The sequence below is a fragment of the Artemia franciscana genome, chromosome 5 (genome assembly GCF_032884065.1).
Source record: "Artemia franciscana chromosome 5, ASM3288406v1, whole genome shotgun sequence".
NCBI lineage: Eukaryota > Metazoa > Arthropoda > Branchiopoda > Anostraca > Artemiidae > Artemia > Artemia franciscana.
The window spans coordinates 17,827,546-17,845,876 of record NC_088867.1 but is presented as its reverse complement, the minus strand read 5'-3'; the positions used below and the strand labels follow the sequence as shown (position 1 = coordinate 17,845,876).

The window sequence follows — 18,331 nt, the reverse complement described above, 5'->3', positions numbered from 1 at the left end:
AAATGTTCTTGATGCGTAAAATCATTCAACTTTTCGATATTTGGGACAGCATCGTAGATTATACTTGGTTTCAGGGGGCAACAGCTTTCGGAGGATTGGATATGACTAATGAAATACGCCACAAGTATTTTGTATGTATGGAAAATGCAAGATATGTACATTAATCTTATTGTGAGCATCAGAATCTCGGAATGCAAGGTGACAGTGGCTTTATAGCCCAGTCTTTATACAATGTTGGTATGAGGGTGGACTTTCCATTCTTGCATTTCTGTTTAATATTATCAAAAGTATATAAGTCTATCAGCTTTGTATCTCATTCAAAACCACAGAATTTTAGGAAAGAAAAAAAAACTGAATTAAAAACTTTAAGACCGTTAGCAATGCAAGTCTGTACATAGTTATGTATATTTTTAGACTATCAATGGAGAATTATCATAATCTAATAGGTAATTCGAGCGTCACTCCAACAAGTGTCAAGGAGCCTCTTAGATTAGAAACACCTGGCTAAAGACCTAATTCTCAGTCTCCAAAAATGGATAAGATATTCCAAGTCGTTTGTCTTTCACTTTTGTTATTGCGACCAGTCTAAATCCACAATTTTGAACCAACTATCGTACATTTTTCATATTGTTGTCCTTGCTTAAGCCTTTTAGTTCGAGGCTTTCTATTTTCCTCAAAGAAAATCCGTATTTAGAGTTTAGAACTTTCTATAGAAAGCTGATTGCGCAAAATCCCCGCTTTCTCCGGCTCTTTCCATTACACGTCCTTACTTAGTTTCCCAGGGAATGCAAATATAGTATCATTGATGAATGGTTCAACCCTGTGCTGAAGTGTGATGATTCGTGTCTATGTTTGTGCTATGGATAATAAAAAACATGGATAGCCTATGAAAGAGGTAATTTTGAATTTTATTCAGTTTTCTCTACAGTATTCACAAACAATAATACTTGAAGTTACGATGAGATGGTGAAAAATACCAGCATTATACAGAAGAAAATATAATAAAAAACTATATATATATATATATATATATATATATATATATATATATATATATATATATATATATATATATATACATATATATATATATATATATATATATATATATATATATATATATATATATATATATATATATATATATATATATATATATATATATATATATATATATATATATATATATATATATATGTATATTCGTTTGTGAATAAATTAGTATAAACATTTCAAATTATGTCACAGGGATGGATCTAGGGAGGCAAAAGGGGTAGCCTACCCCGGGTACTGGTTCGTGGAGGGGCTTGTAAGACACTTTCTAATGTGATCAAATAAATTTTAAACCCTGACTTTCCAGCTCTGGAACGCGCCAACATTTGCCGTGAAGATGTAATTTAACTATCCTTTCATGAGTTCCTTCTAATGAAAGAAGCTAGAGCAAATTAAGGTTAATTAAAAACTATCTTAGAAAGGGGACTGCCAAACAGTGCCTGACAAACTTGGTGTAATCAACATAGAATATGATTACTGGATTTTAGATATAGAAGATGGATTTTTTCAACCCATGTGTCTTGCGAAGAAAACACATGTATGAGCTTTAGGGTTGCCGCTTATAGTGATTTATCACTATTTTCAGTGATTTTTCAATGTTGCCTAGTGACTTTCTCTTAGCTATTGATTTATAATTATTTTTGTTCTAATACTAGTGATTTTTCTTAAATCTAGCGATTTTCCACGATATAGTGCGTAGATTCATGATTAAATCGAATAAATCATACTAGAAGCTAATTAATAAAATAAAGCCTAAAATGGCTTCGAAGCTTTTGTTTGAAGAAATTATAAAGACATTTGCATTGAGAACAGTGCACGAAGTTAAGTTTTAATCTACTATAGAAGATTAATTGTATATAATTTAGAATGAATGTGTACTGTGTCACCAATAGAACATTGTGAAGTCGAATCTTTTTTTTTTTTGAAATTTATTGTGCACGTAGGCACTCTGCTTAAATAAAATTCAAATACTTTGATTCCACGCCGGGAGCCTTCATCAAGGGAAAAAACGGAAAAACGGACATGGAGTCTACATATTCAAATTGTAATTATTTAAATTTTTGTTATTGTTGACAACTATGCTTAAATAAAATTCAAATACTTTGACTCCACGCTGGGAGCCTTCATCAGGGGAAAAAATGGAAAAACGGACATAGAGTCTACATATTCAAATTTTTATCATTTAAATTATCGTTATTGTTTTTTTCTTTTGTTTTATTTCACTGTTTTATTTAAATTATACCCATTTTTCTCTTTTTAATTTATTCATGGTAGAAATACAAATAATTTAAATACACAAAAAATAATATTTTTTGAAGAAGTAAAATAACCATGAACTGGTATCTGTAACGGATTTAAAGATTGGCGGTACCACATATCATTCTTACCCCTGGCGCAGATAAGTCTAGACCCATCCGTTTTATGATAAAATTAGAAAGTCTAACCCCTTACAAAAGTGAGCTACAAGGTACGATATGATTCAAGTAAACTCTTTAACGATGATATTTTATCTTAAAAAATAATACGTAATGATTATCTGGAGATATTATGAATAGCAGAGGGAGATATTATTGTTTCTACTTTATTATTGCTGCTAATACCACTACTATTTTGCACCCAAGCACCAAGCCGGCGGAGGTCAACACACCTACACACGCTCTTCCTCCGTCCCAATCTATCCAAAGCCTCCCTTTTACACCCTCCCAGGAAGTTCGCTTCTCCCTCTAGTCCTTTTTTATGACATCCCCCAGCCCAGGCAAGGAAGATCTGCTTTCTGTTAAGCCCTAGACGGTTGGCTGAAAAGGAAAATCTTGGAAAATCTGTCATCCTTCATCCACAAAACGCGCCCTAGCCATCTCAACCTTTCTTTTATTATAGCCGTAGAAGAAGGGATTGAACCTCATTTTTCGTACAGCCTACTGTTTGAAATACGGTCGGTCGGTGGAGTACCCAGAACAATCCGTAGACAATTTTTCTGGAAAGCATCTAGCAAATCTTCATCCGCGTTTTGGAACGCCCATGCTTCAGAGCCATGTTTGACCACTGTCATCACTGTAGTTTCTAATATTCTAATCTTGGTTTGCAGACTTATCTTCTTTTGATTCAAAGCTCCTTTTAACTGTGAAAAAAACCCTCTGAGCCTTGGTTATTCTACTTTTAACATCTTCACTGCTCTCACCGTCCTTACTAGTAATAGTACTAAGGTAAATGAATCTGCACAACTGGTCAATCTTTTCATTACCAGCGTCACCTTTCCATTTTCATTTATTGAAAATGGCCTTAGCCTTAGTGACTTAGTGACTTAGCTTAAGCCTTAGCCTAGCCTTAGTGACTTAGTCTTCTTAAAATTAGTTTTAAAAGCTATTCTAGCACCCTGAGCTCGCAAAACCCCTGAAAGTTCATTCTGTTTGATCTGCGATGCTTAAATCATCAGCGTAATCTAAGTCCAAAAGAGTTTTTCATCCACATTTGATTACGTGGTCTCCAATTACCTTTCCTTTTCTATTTACTTTTCATCAACTTCAGGGTGATGTTACCACAGCCCTTCTAACTACTCCTTTTGTTGTCACTGATAGGTCTACCCATCTTCCTCGCAATTCAAGGATTATTAATATTTTATTTACTCCATCGGTGACGTTTGACTTAATCCAATAATTGCTTGTCGTATCGTCTGGAATAGCCTACGCAAAATTCTGAGATAGCCATTTTATTCAGCGTAGTCGAAAAACTTTATAACTATGTCTTTGGGGACGACTTACTCCCCCACAGTCCCCGTGGGAGGGGCTACAAGTTACAAACTTTGACCAGTGTTTACATATAGTAATGGTTATTTGGAAGTGTACAGACGTTTTCAGGGGGACTTTTAGGTTGGGGAGGGGGGGTTGAGAAGAGGGGAATATGTTGGGGGAACTTTCCTTGGAAGAATTTGTCTTGGGGGAAGAAAAGTTTCATAAAGGGAGCGTAGGATTTTCTAGCATTATTAAAAAAAACAATGAAAAAATAAATATGAAAAAGTTTTTCAACTGAAAGTAAGGAGAAGTATTAAAACTTAAAACGAACAAAGATTATTACGCATATGATGGGCTTAGATCCTCCTAATACCCCGCTCTTTACGCTAAAGTATTTTTAGTAATTTCAACTATTTATTCTACGGCTTTTGTGATTCAGGGGTCATTCTCAAGAAATTGGAACAAAATTTAAGCTTTAGTGTAAAGAGCGAGGTACTGACGAAGGGGTGAGCTCCCTCATATACGAAGTAAAAACATGAGAATACAGAAGTTGGTTGTGTAAGCTAATTTGTAAGTTACGTATATCTTTTGCTAATAAAAACATTCGTAAAAAATAAAAAGTTCTAGTTGCCTTTTTAAGTAACCAAAAAATCGGAAGGCAACTAGGCCTCCTCCTCCGCTCCTTTTTTTCTCAAAATTATTCGATCAAAATTGTGAGAAAGCCATTTAGCCAAAAAAAGAAATATGCAAATTTCATTTTAATTCTTCATCTGCGGAGAGCCAAAATCAAAACATGTATTGATTCAAAAACGTTCAGAAATTAAGTAAAAAAAACAAGTTTTTTTAACGGAAAGTAAGGAGCGGCATTAAGACTTAAAACGAACAGAAATTACTTCGTATATGAAAGGGGCTGCTTCCTCATCAACGCCTCGCTCTTTACGCTAAAGTTTTTTACTTTTTAAAAGGTAGAGTTAAAAGAAAGAGTCAAACTTTAGCGTAAAGAACGAAATGAGGTTAGCAGCTGGTTTTGCGTTAAAACAGGAATCAAGCAGGGTTGTGTTCTATTCCCCTTTATAAGGAAAATTTTGTTGGACTTTGTCGTAAGAAACACAGGAAAGGTAATTGGAGACCACGGAATCAAATGGGGAGAAAAAACTCTTTTGGACTTAGACTATGCTGATGATTTAAGCATCGCAGGTGGAAAGCGTGAGCAAACAGAATGAACTTTCAGGGGTTTGCGAGCTCAGGGTGCTAGAATAGCTTTTAAAACTAGTTTTAAGAAGACTAAGTCACTAAGGCTAGGAATAATTGAAAATGGAAAGGTGACGCTTGTAATGAAAAGATTGACCAGTTGGGCAGATTCATTTACCTTAGTACTAATACTAGTAAAGACGGTGGGAGCAGTGAAGATGTTAAAAGTAGAATAGCCAAGGCTCAGAGGGTTTTTTTTCACAGTTAAAAGAAGTTTTGAATCAAAGGAAATAAGTCTGCAAACCAAGATTAGAATATTAGAAACTACAGTGATGACAGTGGTCAAACATGGCTCTGAAGCATGGGCGTTCCAAAACGCGGATGAAGATTTACTAGATGTTTTCCAGAAAAATTGTCTACGGATTGTTCTGGGTACCCCAGTGACTGACCGTATTTCAAACAGTAGGCTGTACGAAAAATGAGGTTCAATCCCGCTTTCTAGGGCTATAATAAAAGAAAGGTTGAGATGGTTAGGACACGTTTTGTGGATGAAGGATGACAGATTTTCCAAGATTTTCCTTTTCAGCCAACCGTCTAGGGCTTAACATAAAGCAGATCTTCCTTGTCTGGGGTGGGGGATGTCATAAAAAAGACGAGAGGCAGAAGGGAACTTCCTGGGAGGGTGCAAAAAGGTAAGCTTTGAATAGATTGGGACGGGGGAAGAGCGTGGGTAGCTGTGTTGGCCTCCATCGGCTTGGTGCTTGGGTGAAAAATATTGGTAGTTTTAGCAGTAATAAATAAAGAAGAAACAATAACATCTCCCTCTGCTATTCATAATATCTCCAGATGATCATTACATATTATTTTTTAAGATAAAATATCATCGTTCAAGAGTATACTTGAATCATATCGCACCTTGTAGCACACTTTTGTAAGGCGTTAGACTTTCTAATTTTATCATAACGGGGATGGGTCTAGACTTATCTGAGCCAGGGGTAAGAATGATATGTGGTACCGCCAATCTTTAAATCCGTTATAGATACCAGTTCATGGTTATTTTACTTCTTCAAAAAATATTACTTTTAAAATATTTAATTAATTGTATTACTACCATGAATTTCTTATAAGATTTTGAGAAAAAAGGAGCGAGGGAGGTGTCCCGAAATTTGAAGAAGAAAAAAATTATTATGTTGTTGGATACTACAATTTTCCAACTTCTGCAGAGAGCGAGAGTAATGAAATGTGTTTTGTTCAATTGGACATATTTATGGTACTATTTGAAAAGAACCTTCTAAACTCGTATATTACGGTCCTTAGGTCACGACTACGATGCATATAAGTTCAAAGCATAATTGAGAAATACTTTAAAGAAGATCTTTTCCCTTGTATAAATTAAACAAAAAAACAAGTTTTTTCAACTGAAAGTAAGGAGCAGCATTGAAAATTAAAACGAACTGAAATTATTACGTATATAAGGGGTTTGCCCCCTTGGCAATATCCCACTATTTACGCTACAGTTCAAATGTTGTTTTAGTTCCTTAAGAATGATCCCCTGAATCACAAAAGCCATTTAATTGGAATAAATAGCTCTTTTGAAAACACTAAAAAAAACTTTAGCGCAAAGAGCGAGGTATTGACGAGGTGGCAAACCCCCTCATATATATAATAATTTTTGGTTGATTCAATTTTTAGTGTTTCTCCTTTACTTTCAGTTGAAAAAACTTGTGTTTTTTTTATATAAGACATAATTGCCTGATCTTTCGACCATTTTGAACAAAATGGCTATTTCACAATTTTGATCGGGTGACTTGGAGAAAAAATGAGCGTGGGTGGGGGTCTAATTTCTCTTTTTTGGTCACTTAAAAAGGGCACTATAAATTTTAATTTCCTTTGAATGAGCCCTCTTGCGATACTCTAGGACCACTGGATCGATAAAATCACTCCTGGGAAAAAAAAACGCATCCGTGATCTTTCTTCTGGCAAACAAATTCCGTAATTTTTGCATATAGGAGCTTGAAACCTCTGGGGTAGGGTTCTCTAATGCGCTGAATCTGATTGTGCTCATTTTCATTAAGATTATATGACTTTTAGGGGGGTTTCCTCTTTTCAAACATAAGGCAAACTTTCTCAGGCTCGTAACTTTTGATGGATAATTCTGAACTTGATGAAACTTATATATTTAAAATCAGCATAAAATCTTATTCATTTATGTATCTATTGGTGTTAAAATTAGAGTCTTTAGAGTTTCGGTTAGATTTCCGTCCTCTAGAGTTTCGGTTACTATTGTACCGGGTCTCTCCTTATTTGCAGTTTGTTACCACGAGCTGTTTGATTTGATCCACCATATTCATGTAAAGCTGTGGCTACTCGTTATTTGAAATAGATATGGGCGTATCCTTTGCTTCAAGCTTTACAACGAGTTATTAGGCGTTACATCATAACGAAATGTGAACAAATTAGCTCTTACGTACTGAAAGATCTACTAAACACACAAAAAATAAAATAAAAATAACAATATTGAAAAAACGCCTTTGTAACTACATAGCCCCCAAAACCATTGTATTTATTAGTTCTTCTTGTATCCTTAGATTGGGAAAACTTTGGCCTTTCTTTGGCATTGTTTATTTGTTGAACTAAGCATAAAATAACACAACAATAATCAATACATTTTCAAATTTACAAAAGCAACCTAGGAAAGACCCTTAGTCATAAGCCAAATTACAAGCCGCTTCCAAGCAGCTTTTTGACGCAAGTATTGTTATTGCTGTTTTTGCGATTTTCTGTTTAATTTAACTCTCATTCAAAGAGATAATTCACTAATGCCGATGATTTTATTATATTGTGTCCATCAAATAGTTCGTAGTAATGAACTGTAAACAAGGAGGAGCTCGACCCAATAAAAAAAAAGGTAAAGGATACGGCATTAGACTTTACAGTCCGTACCGGCGGTGCTGATCTCCGTTTCTTGGCCCATCAGTTAGGAAGTGCAATGGGGGGTTGGGGGCCAGCCATCCTGTGCTTTCACACACCCTTCCTGTTTACCTTCCCCAGATTTCTCCAGGTACCCATTTAGAGCTGGGTCGACTCTGGCTAAGCTTACAGAGTCACGCCACTGACCCCCGTACCTAAAATGAAGAATTGGGTACACTGGGATTCGAACCCACGTCCTCTCAGACAAGGGATCCCGAATCCAACGCACCAACCCACTCGGCCAGGACGGCTCGACCCAATAGTAACCGCAAAACTAAAAAACAAATCTTGATAATAATAAATACATATAAGGAATCATCTTACTTGTTGATCCCAAATAGAATTTCTTAAGTTTAAAGTTATCCATCAAAAGTTACGAGCCAACAAAATATATCTGCTTTCAAAAAAGGGGAAAATATCCCCTAAAATTCAAGGAATCGATTTGCTAATTGAAAATTTCTCCGTGTGATTCAGGGTGTCAGAGTATGGTTTTCCAGTTGCAATCTTCAAAAATATAGCATTTTGTATTTTTAACCACAAGAAAGATCAAAGATGTGTGTTTTTTTTATTATTGTTATTATTATTATTATTATTTCTTTGATTTATCGTTCCCAGGGGTGATTGTATTGAATCAATAGTCCTAGAAGATTAGGAGACGGCTCATTTTAGTGAAAATTAAAAGGTCTAGTGTTCTTTTAAGTGAACGAAAAAGTTGAAGGTCAACTAGCCCCCCTTATACACCCTTTTTTTCTCGAAGTCGTCCGATCAAAATTTGAGATAGGCATTTTGTTCAGTGTAATTTAGAGGTCCAATAACTATATTCTTGGGGATGACATGTCTGTCCAGAGGCCCAAGAGGAAGGGCTGCCAGTCATGAAATTTGCCCATTGTTCACATGAAAAATATTTGTTACTGAGAAGTATGCAGACAGTTTTCAGGGGGGAGTATTTTCTGAAGATGGGTTTCCTTTGGGGTGAAATTACCATTGAGATTGTAGTTTCCGGGGGTGAATTTCTTAGAATTTATATTCAAAATTCGTTTTACTGATCTTACTTTGTCGTTGGCGACCCCACCTTACAAGTGGATATACTATGGGGGACTTATCTGGGGGGAATTTCAAGTCGAATTGGAATTAACTGTGAGATTTTTACGTAGAGGAGGATTTTCACACCGAAGAAATTTTCCTTGGGGGAATTGTAACCATGAGAAAATTTTCCGCGGGAGGATTTTTCTTAGAATATTATCCACACAAGAGGAATTCCGCCATGACCTAAAAACGATCAGAAATTATATAAATACCAAATCTATCTTCACATGAAGATATGCTAAGGAGTGTTTTTCAGGCAGATTCATAAGCATGAAATTTTCTGGGGGGGGGGAATAAGAAGCGAGAATGAAGTTTTCCAGTGGTAATTTTCCTTGGGCAGAATTTTACGTGGGATGAACTTTCTATAGAGAGATTTTTCCTGGTGGGATTTTCCAGGAGAGGGGGGGGGGGCTCCTGGGATTACTTCAAAATCGATTAGAGATTAAATTAAAAAAAAGAAACAAGTTTTTTTGAAAGTAAGCAGTACCGTTAAAACTTAAAACGAAAAAAAATTAGTATGTGTATGTTGAGGGCTGTCCCTCCTTTATACTCCACCCATTATATTACAGTTCCACCTTTTGCCCCAGGTCTTTAAGAGCCATTCCTGAAAAATCAAAGGACAGGTAGTGTAATTAGAATTAGCACCTTTTTTAAAAGTGCTTAAAAAACTTTAGCATGAAGAGCGAGGTATTGAGGAAAGGGCAGCCCCAATAATTTACGAAATATTTTATTGTTGTTTTAAGTTTTAATGTTTAAGTTTCATTAATTTCAGCAAAGAAAACTTTGTTTTGATTTAATTCAGAATGAGAATCAGATACACAAGCGTGAGATAATTCTCAGCGTTAGCTAAACCTTGGCGTTAGCTAAATCTGACCGTAAATGGACTTACACCGTAGTCAATATGCTGTACAAAAAAGTGGTGAAAAGTCTGAATTTTTTGCCGAATCTTTTTTTCAATATTTAAGGGAAAAGGACGCTTCAGCAGCGGCGCATATTCATAAGAATATAGGTGAAACAAAATGTATTTTTAAAACCTTGGGGAGGAGTAAGTTTGTTCCTTTTCCACAATTTTTCAACGAGAATACCCCAAAAAAACAATAAACAATATCCCCCAAAAAATAAATAAAGAATACAAAAAATAGAGCCTAGGGGAGAGTTTCCTCCATTTGGCGATCCTGATCTTCTGTTTAATCAATATAAGCTGTAAGCATAATCTTAAGGTTCTTCTGCTTGCCCTAAGAACTCAGTTTATAAAAATATCTTATACACTCTCTATGTAATTTAGTTTTCTAGGTAAAAAAAAAAAATTCTCTTTAGTTTTTCTCTTCTGTTTTCTCTTTAGTTTTTCCAGGTAAAAAAATTATTAAGGCTCTGGTTCGTAAACAGATGAGTAAGTTGTGCTATGGGAATAAAAAAAATCCTTGCTTGAGCTTCTTTTATAGAAACTCCGTTAAGGAGTTGCCGTTGGGTCTGGGCGCACCTGAAATATTTATCCCTGACTATTTGAAATATTTTTCGTATTGTTCATTCTTGTTTTAATTTTCAAAAGTGTGCTCCCTGGCAAGTATCTCCTTCCAAAAAAATATCCCCATGTGCTTGCCTCTTCCATAATAGCCTTGCTTTTATTTTTGTTATTTGCTGTAATAAGGGTCCTGCAAATCATCAGTTATTTTTCCCACAGGAATGCTTAGGTACAAAAATGCACATTTTAGAGTAATTTGTAACTCCTTGGGATGAAGACATCCAATTTAGCTGACATAATGGCCTCGCTTCCTGGCTTAGGAATTACTTATTGGGATCGATTCCTTGTTATCTAACCTTTTTAATAGGACTAGGAAAGCTATTTTTTTTTCTGCTTCTACTAGATAATAATCGGGTAATCACGAAAATTAAAATAAATCCCTGCTGTTTAAACTACTAATAAGGAGAAAACCCAAACTAAGAAAACTAGAAAAATAGGTCAAAAGACAAGGTTTGCCGTTTTCACTCCCTAAAAAACGATCATAAGATCCTCCTTACAAGACCTCAAGGAGCAGACTTAGGTAAAACATGCTGTTGACTAGAACACGATACGGGCAGTGCTATGAAAGAGTTTTAAATGCAAAAAAAATTAAATGATAAAATTTTAAAACACATTTCAGTACATAAATGAAAGTTAAAAAAATCTATTGATTTTTTCTAAGGAGCAGCTTAAAATAAAATCATAGGATCTTGGAAAATAATCAAAACGTGACCTTTAAGGAGTTGTACGGGGCTTTTGTGAAACATAAAAGACTCGGGGGTATTTGCAAAAATCTTAAAGAACGACGTTTGTAAATTGGTGCACTTTAAGATAAATCGGTATAAATAAAAAAATGAAGCAGATTTTGTTATATTTTCTTTATTTTGAAAAATTGGTGCAGTTAAAATTTGCAGCGAATTTTTGGCAAAAATAAGCCTAATTTAAGATGATCTACTTAGGCTGCTTAGTTAATGGTGCATACAGGAGCTCACCTGTGAGGTTAAAACCTCCTACTATACACAAATATGTACTGTTTGCTTATGTCACGGTAAAAGAGAGAGAATACTTGTCTTTTCTACACATTCGAAAAGTTTGGAGCCCTCCAGAAACAAAATCTAGGCTGCAGCTACAATCTCTACAAAATAGAACTGTTAATTTAACATGGAATTTCTTCTCCAAGTACAGAAAAAAATTATTTTCTTTCGCTACTCGATCAAAAACGACAGTGAGGGTTGGCTATGACATATTTTCTAACTATTCAATTACTACTTGTTATGTCTCAATTGCCCTATGCTTTTATTTACCGATCCAATATGCACAAGTCCAGATCACAAGATCATAAAATGTATTTCTACTGATGACGGTCACTCTACACGTGATCGAAATGTCCAGTATCTTTGGTGAATTATTGCTGTCTAATAAAAGGGTTTATCCCTGTTCAAACTTTTATTTATAGTCACGGGAAGGCAGTGTGTTCTTCAAAATTACCTACAAAATCCTTAAATTTTAGCTCAGATTTCAAGTGTTCTAATTTTTTACTAGAGCATCATAATCAACGCCACCAACTTTGTATAAGTTGGCGTGTGCCCCACAACTCCAGTTTGTTTCTTCTTTATTGTAGGTCACTGAAGTGGGCTCTTTCAATAAAAAAAATATTGGATCTATTGCCTTACATGAGCTACAAAGTCAACCAAGTGCTCTTTCAACGCCCTTTATGCCGTAGGCTGACCTGTGACCCAGTTTTGTATAATTATAAATGTTTTGATACCCATTTGGAATAGGACAGCTGGAAATTTCAAAATACTTCTAGTGAGGCAAAAAAAGTGAACACCCTGGCATGGGTCGTAAAATATTCAATTAGCCTGTTTTAAAACCAAAACCGCATAAATATTTTTTAGTAAAATTTACAAATATGCTGTCTTCCTGAGATCAGCATCGAGCACATACTTATATCGACAAAATTACATGAACTAAAGTGGCTCTCTCTTCCATTTAATAAATCCGCGCATTTTTTATCTTTTTTGGATACATTCAGTGATTGTTTATGGATCATCAAGGTCACAGTCATATAACCTAGTAAAGAGCAAACTATAGCTCATAGTAGCTGAAACATTAAAAACGCAATTAAAAAACGGCTAAGTGGGGTACAATTGCCACTTGAAGCTGATTCATCAATGGCAATCATGTTTCGGTTTATATTAATAATAAAAGCTTGTATGGCAGAAAATAGTGGCAGATCGAAATAAAAGGTGTCGTTGGAATCTCCATTATCAAAGACTTATTGTGTCCAGTGGTGATCAATGTTAAAACCAAAGGAGAAATTGACGGTTGGTTGCAAATTTAATTGTCAGATGTCAAATTGGCATTAGCTCTATTAGATCCATTATTGTATTTAAATATATGTTTGGAAAATTTACCCAGTGTTCAAGGCATATTTCAATACCTATCAAACAGTTCGTGGTAAAGAACTGTAGTAAGGAGCGACCCGGCTCAATAGTAGCCAGAACTCTAAAACGGAATTTTGATACCAATAACTACATCAAAAGAATCGCATTTTAATGCTGATTATAAATATATAAGTTTCATCAAGTTTAGTCTCACTCATAAAATAGTTAGGAGCCTGAAAAAATTCGCCTTATTTTAGAAAATAAGGAGAAATATCCCATAAGAGTCATACAACCTTAAAGAAAATAACACCATCGCATTCAGCGTATTTTGCATTTTTTGCCAGAAGACAGATCACGGATGCGTGTTTATTTTATTTTATTTTTTTATTATTTTTTTTTCCAGGGATGATCGTATCAATCCACTGGTCCTAGAATGTTGCGAGAAGGCTCATTCTAACAGAGAGGAAAAGTTCTAGTACCCTTTTTAAGTGACCAAAAAATTGGAGGGCACCTAGGCCCCCTCCCACGCTAATTATTTTCCTAAATTCACCGGTTCCAAATTCTGAGATAGTCATTTTATTCACCATGGTCTAAAAATCATATAACTATGTCTTTGGGGACGACTTACTCCCCCACAGTCCCCATAGGAGGGGCTACAAGTTACAAACTTTGACCACTGCTTACATATAGTTAGGGTTATTGGGAAGTGTACAGACGTTTTCAGGGGGATTTTTCGGTTGGGGGAAGGGTTAGAAGAGTAGGATATGCTGGGGGAACTATCCATGGAGGGATTTGTCATGCGGGAAGAAAATTTCCATGAAAGGAGCGCAGGATTTTCTAGCATTATTAAAAAAATGAAAAAATAAATATGAAAAAGTTTATTCAACTGAAAGTAAGGAGCAGCATTAAAAGTTAAAACGGACAGAAATTATTACGAATATAAGGGTTCACCTCCTCTTAATACCTCGCTCTTTACGCTAAGGTTTTTTTTTAGTAATTTCAACTATTTATTCTACGGCCTTTTTGATTCAGGGGTCATTCTTAAGGAATTGGGACAAAATTTTAGCTTTAATATAAAGTGCGAGGTACTAACGAGGGGGTGAACCCCCTCATATGCGTAGTAAAAACAAAACATGCATTAATTCAAAAACATTCAGAAATTAAATAAAAAACAAAACAATTTTTAACTGAAAGTAAGGAGTGACGTTAAGACTTAAAACGAACAGAAATTCCTTCTTATATGAAAGGGGCTGCTCCCTCCTCAATGCCTCGCTCTTTACGCTAACGTTTTTACTGTTGTAAAAAGTAGAATTGAGAGAAAGAGTCAAACTTTAGCGTAAAGAGTGGGGCGTTGATGAGGGAGCAGCCCTTTCCATATACGAAGTAATTTCTGTTCGTTTTAAGTTTTAACGTCGCTCCTTACTTTCAGTTAAAAACAACTTTTTTTTATTTAATTGAAACCAAATGATGATGGATGATGGATACTTAAAAACAGAAACCATTTTTAGTCGTTAAATTAAAAAACAAATTTTTCACATGAAATTAAAGAGTGACATTAAAAATTAAAACAAACGAGAATTATTACGTACATAAGGGGAAATGTCCCCTTCACACCCATCACTCTTTTCGCCAATATGCTACAATACACTGCTGGCAGCACCTATGAGTGGTGTATATGAGCAACCGATTGCATTTGGAACAACTGAACTGAAAAATGATACTTCAAATTACCCATTAATAAGATCTTCCATTTTTAATATATGATGGAATATTCTTACTATTCTATTCCATTCTCCCTTTAGCTAGAGTAGTCGTTCTTAGCAATGCGGACAAAAAGTCGAACTACAGAGTAAAGAATGGGAGCTGAGGAAATGTCAGCTTTCCTCATATACGGAATAATTCCGGTAATTTCAATCAATCAATCAATTTATTACTACTAAAAGAAAAACTATTACAAAAGTAAATCAATTAACAGGCCCAAGAAGCTTTGCTTGTAAAGGGGAATTTAAAGTTTCGTTGTTGTTCTTTGCTTTCATTTCTACATACCTTTTAAAAATCTAATTTCTATTCGTTGTTGTATCATTCCCGTGGTTACCATAATGTTAAGAGAGTTACCGCACATAAAAAAAAAACAAAAAAAAAAAACATTACATAAAATTTAAACTTTTGTAAAAGTATACTGAAAGTTTTACCCCCTCAGCAATCATAATGAACGTTTCATCCTTTTTTTAGTCCATATATATATATATATATATATATATATATATATATATATATATATATATATATATATATATATATATATATATATATATATATATATATATATTTATATATATATATATACATATATATATATATATATATATATATATATATATATATATATATATATATATATATATATATATATATATATATATATAAATGCACCCACATTACTGGCTTAGTCCAAAATATTCTATGAAATTCAGAGAGATATGAGAATAATTTCTTCCCTCCCCTCCAAACCTTCTTCTATATTTATGCGAAGGCTAATAGAGAGTTACAGAATTTGAGCATAAAAATGCGGAATTTCGGACTTAGGCTTCACCCCTACCCCAAACACAAAAATCCATCAGCCTCCTCCCTGATACCCGACGCGCAAATATCCATCACTGTAGATAATTTTGACAAACCCCAAATAAATCAACCTAGTTAAATGGAGCTTTAAAACAAACACTTATATCTTTATTTCGTATGGACTACATGCACCTTTACGAACGAATTGGCAAGTGCGCGGAATTACTGCCTGATACACTGGAAAAATTATTGAATACAACTTTTCAATATTTCCAAATCGATCTGTTACATCAGAATTTTAAGCATCCATGTTTATTCTCCTAGAAAAAAAATGCAAAATTTTTAGACTTTTGTAGATAGGGAAACCCCCTTCTACAAAAGGCTTCTGTGATGTGCTGATATTGATGGTGTACTTCATGAGGATCACTCGTTATTTTGGGGGTGTTTATCTCCTTTTTCGAAATTAAATCGAACTTTCTTAAGCTCGTAACTTCCAGCGATTAGCTTTAAATTTAATGAATTTTACATAGAGTGTTCATAAAAGGCCGATTGCTTAGAAAAATGTATTGCCATCTAAATCTTTTTTTTTATGGTTTCGGTTATTACTTCCACGAATTACTTCCTAATTATGATTTGTTGCAACAAACCATACAACGAGCAGTTTAAAAAAAAAAAAACCATATATATATATATATATATATATATATATATATATATATATATATATATATATATATATATATATATATATATATATATATATATATATATATATATATATATATATATATATATATATATATATATATATATATATATATATATATATATATGTCATAGATAGATATATATCGATATATATATATATATATATATATATATATATATATATATATATATATATATATATATATATATATATATATATACTGGGACACAGGGACACAACTACAACGGGGACGCCGGGGGGTACAGGGGGGATATATAAATGACGACCGAGACACAGGGAATGTTTGATTAGCAATCACCATCAACAAAGCTCAAGGGCAATCATTAGAATAATGAGGTATAGATCTGAATACGGATTGTTTTTCCCATTAACAATTATATGTTGCATGTTCAAGAGTCGGTAAACCTGACAATCTATTTATGTGCACAGACAATGGGACAGCGAAGAATGTTGTATATTCGCAAGTTTTACGTAGTTAAAAACATATATATATATATATATATATATCTATATTCACAGGTGGGACACAGGGACACAACTACAATGGCGCGTAACTAATATGGCGCTTAACGACTTACGCGCGCGGGTGGGCTTGGGGGGTGGCGCGAAGCGCCACCCCAACAGCTAGTATATATATATATATATATATATATATATATATATATATATATATATATATATATATATATATATATATATATATATATATATATATATATATATATATATATATATATATATATATATATATATATATATATATATATATATATATATATATATATATATATATATATATATATATATATATATATATATATATATATATATATATATATATATATATATATATATAAATGGATTATTCCTTATGGTTGATTGTGTATGGCTATGCTGTTTGACCTATGTAATTGTATGGATGAGTAGGGTTAAGGCCTCATTCAAGTACTGATCTATATAAATTACTAATGTAGGGAAACAGTCTTTCTTTTCTCCTTCCGTCTATTTTTTTACGTGTTTGTGCTGTTGCATTGGTGATTTCTTTTTTCATTATATATATATATATATATATATATATATATATATATATATATATATATATATATATATATATATATATATATATATATATATATATATATATATATGTGTGCGTGTGTGTGTGTGTGTGTGTGTGTGTGTGTGTGTGTGTGTGTGTGAGTGTGTGTGTGTGTGTGTGTGTGTGTGTGTGTGTGTGTGTGTGTGTGTGTGTGTGTGTGTGTGTGTGTGTGTGTGTGTGTGTGTGTGTGTGTGTGTGTGTGTGTGTGTGTGTGTGTGTATGTGTGTGTGTGTGTGTGTGTGTGTGTGTGTGTGTGTGTGTGTGTGTGTGTGTGTGTTAAGTCCTATTTCTAATCACGTGATACTACGCACTTTAATTTCTTCTCAGTGTTGAGAGTTTGTTTCTGAGATTATGCACGTTTGTTCAATTTTATCTTGACTATAAGTTTGTAAATCTATAATATTTGTTAATATCACGCAATTCAACCTTTTGCCCCCATTAGTTACAGCACCATTCTGAAGATTTGCCATCTAAAATATACTAAAAAATATCAACTAAAGCTTTCAGCTCAAATGATCAAGGACAAGAATCATTGAAACGAAATTACGTGCATATATAAGATATTTCACATTCCCTGTACTTGTGGTTTAATTTTGCCGTTCCATAAAGGGAATTTAACAAAAAAGGTCTTTTCGGCTGAACTTAAGGAGTAACATTAAAACTAAAACGAACAGAAATCTTTACGTTTGTAAGGAGGGTTGTTCCCTCGTCAATAACTCCCTCTTTACGCTAAAGTTCGAATTTTGTCCAAATTCGTTTAAGAATGACTCCTGAATCAGAAATTTTGTTTAATTAGAATAAAAAGCTCTTTTAAAAGTACCAAGGGATGACCCCTTAATATACGTAATAGTTTATGTTCGTTATAATTCTTAATGTTCCTCCTTACTTCCAGTTGATAAAACTTGTTCTTTTGTTTAATATCTGATCCTTGTTTAAATAGTTCTTGGAAATCCGGTTTCTCCTCCATGGATTATTCCCATCCCCCATAATAAGTTCATCCATGGAAAGATCCTTCCACGTAAC

The 18,331-nt window shown here is 33.9% G+C and overlaps 1 protein-coding gene across 1 annotated transcript in view; it reads left to right on the top strand.

Annotated features, from left to right (window-relative positions):
- The first annotated feature begins 761 nt into the window (after window positions 1–761).
- The window catches only part of LOC136027043 (zwei Ig domain protein zig-8-like), a 170,214-nt gene continuing 152,644 nt past the window's right edge, over window positions 762–18,331 (top strand). Inside the window, exon 1 of the mRNA XM_065703964.1 lies at window positions 762–895. The gene's annotated coding sequence lies outside the window, so the exon portion shown is untranslated. The remainder of the gene's footprint in view (window positions 896–18,331) is intronic.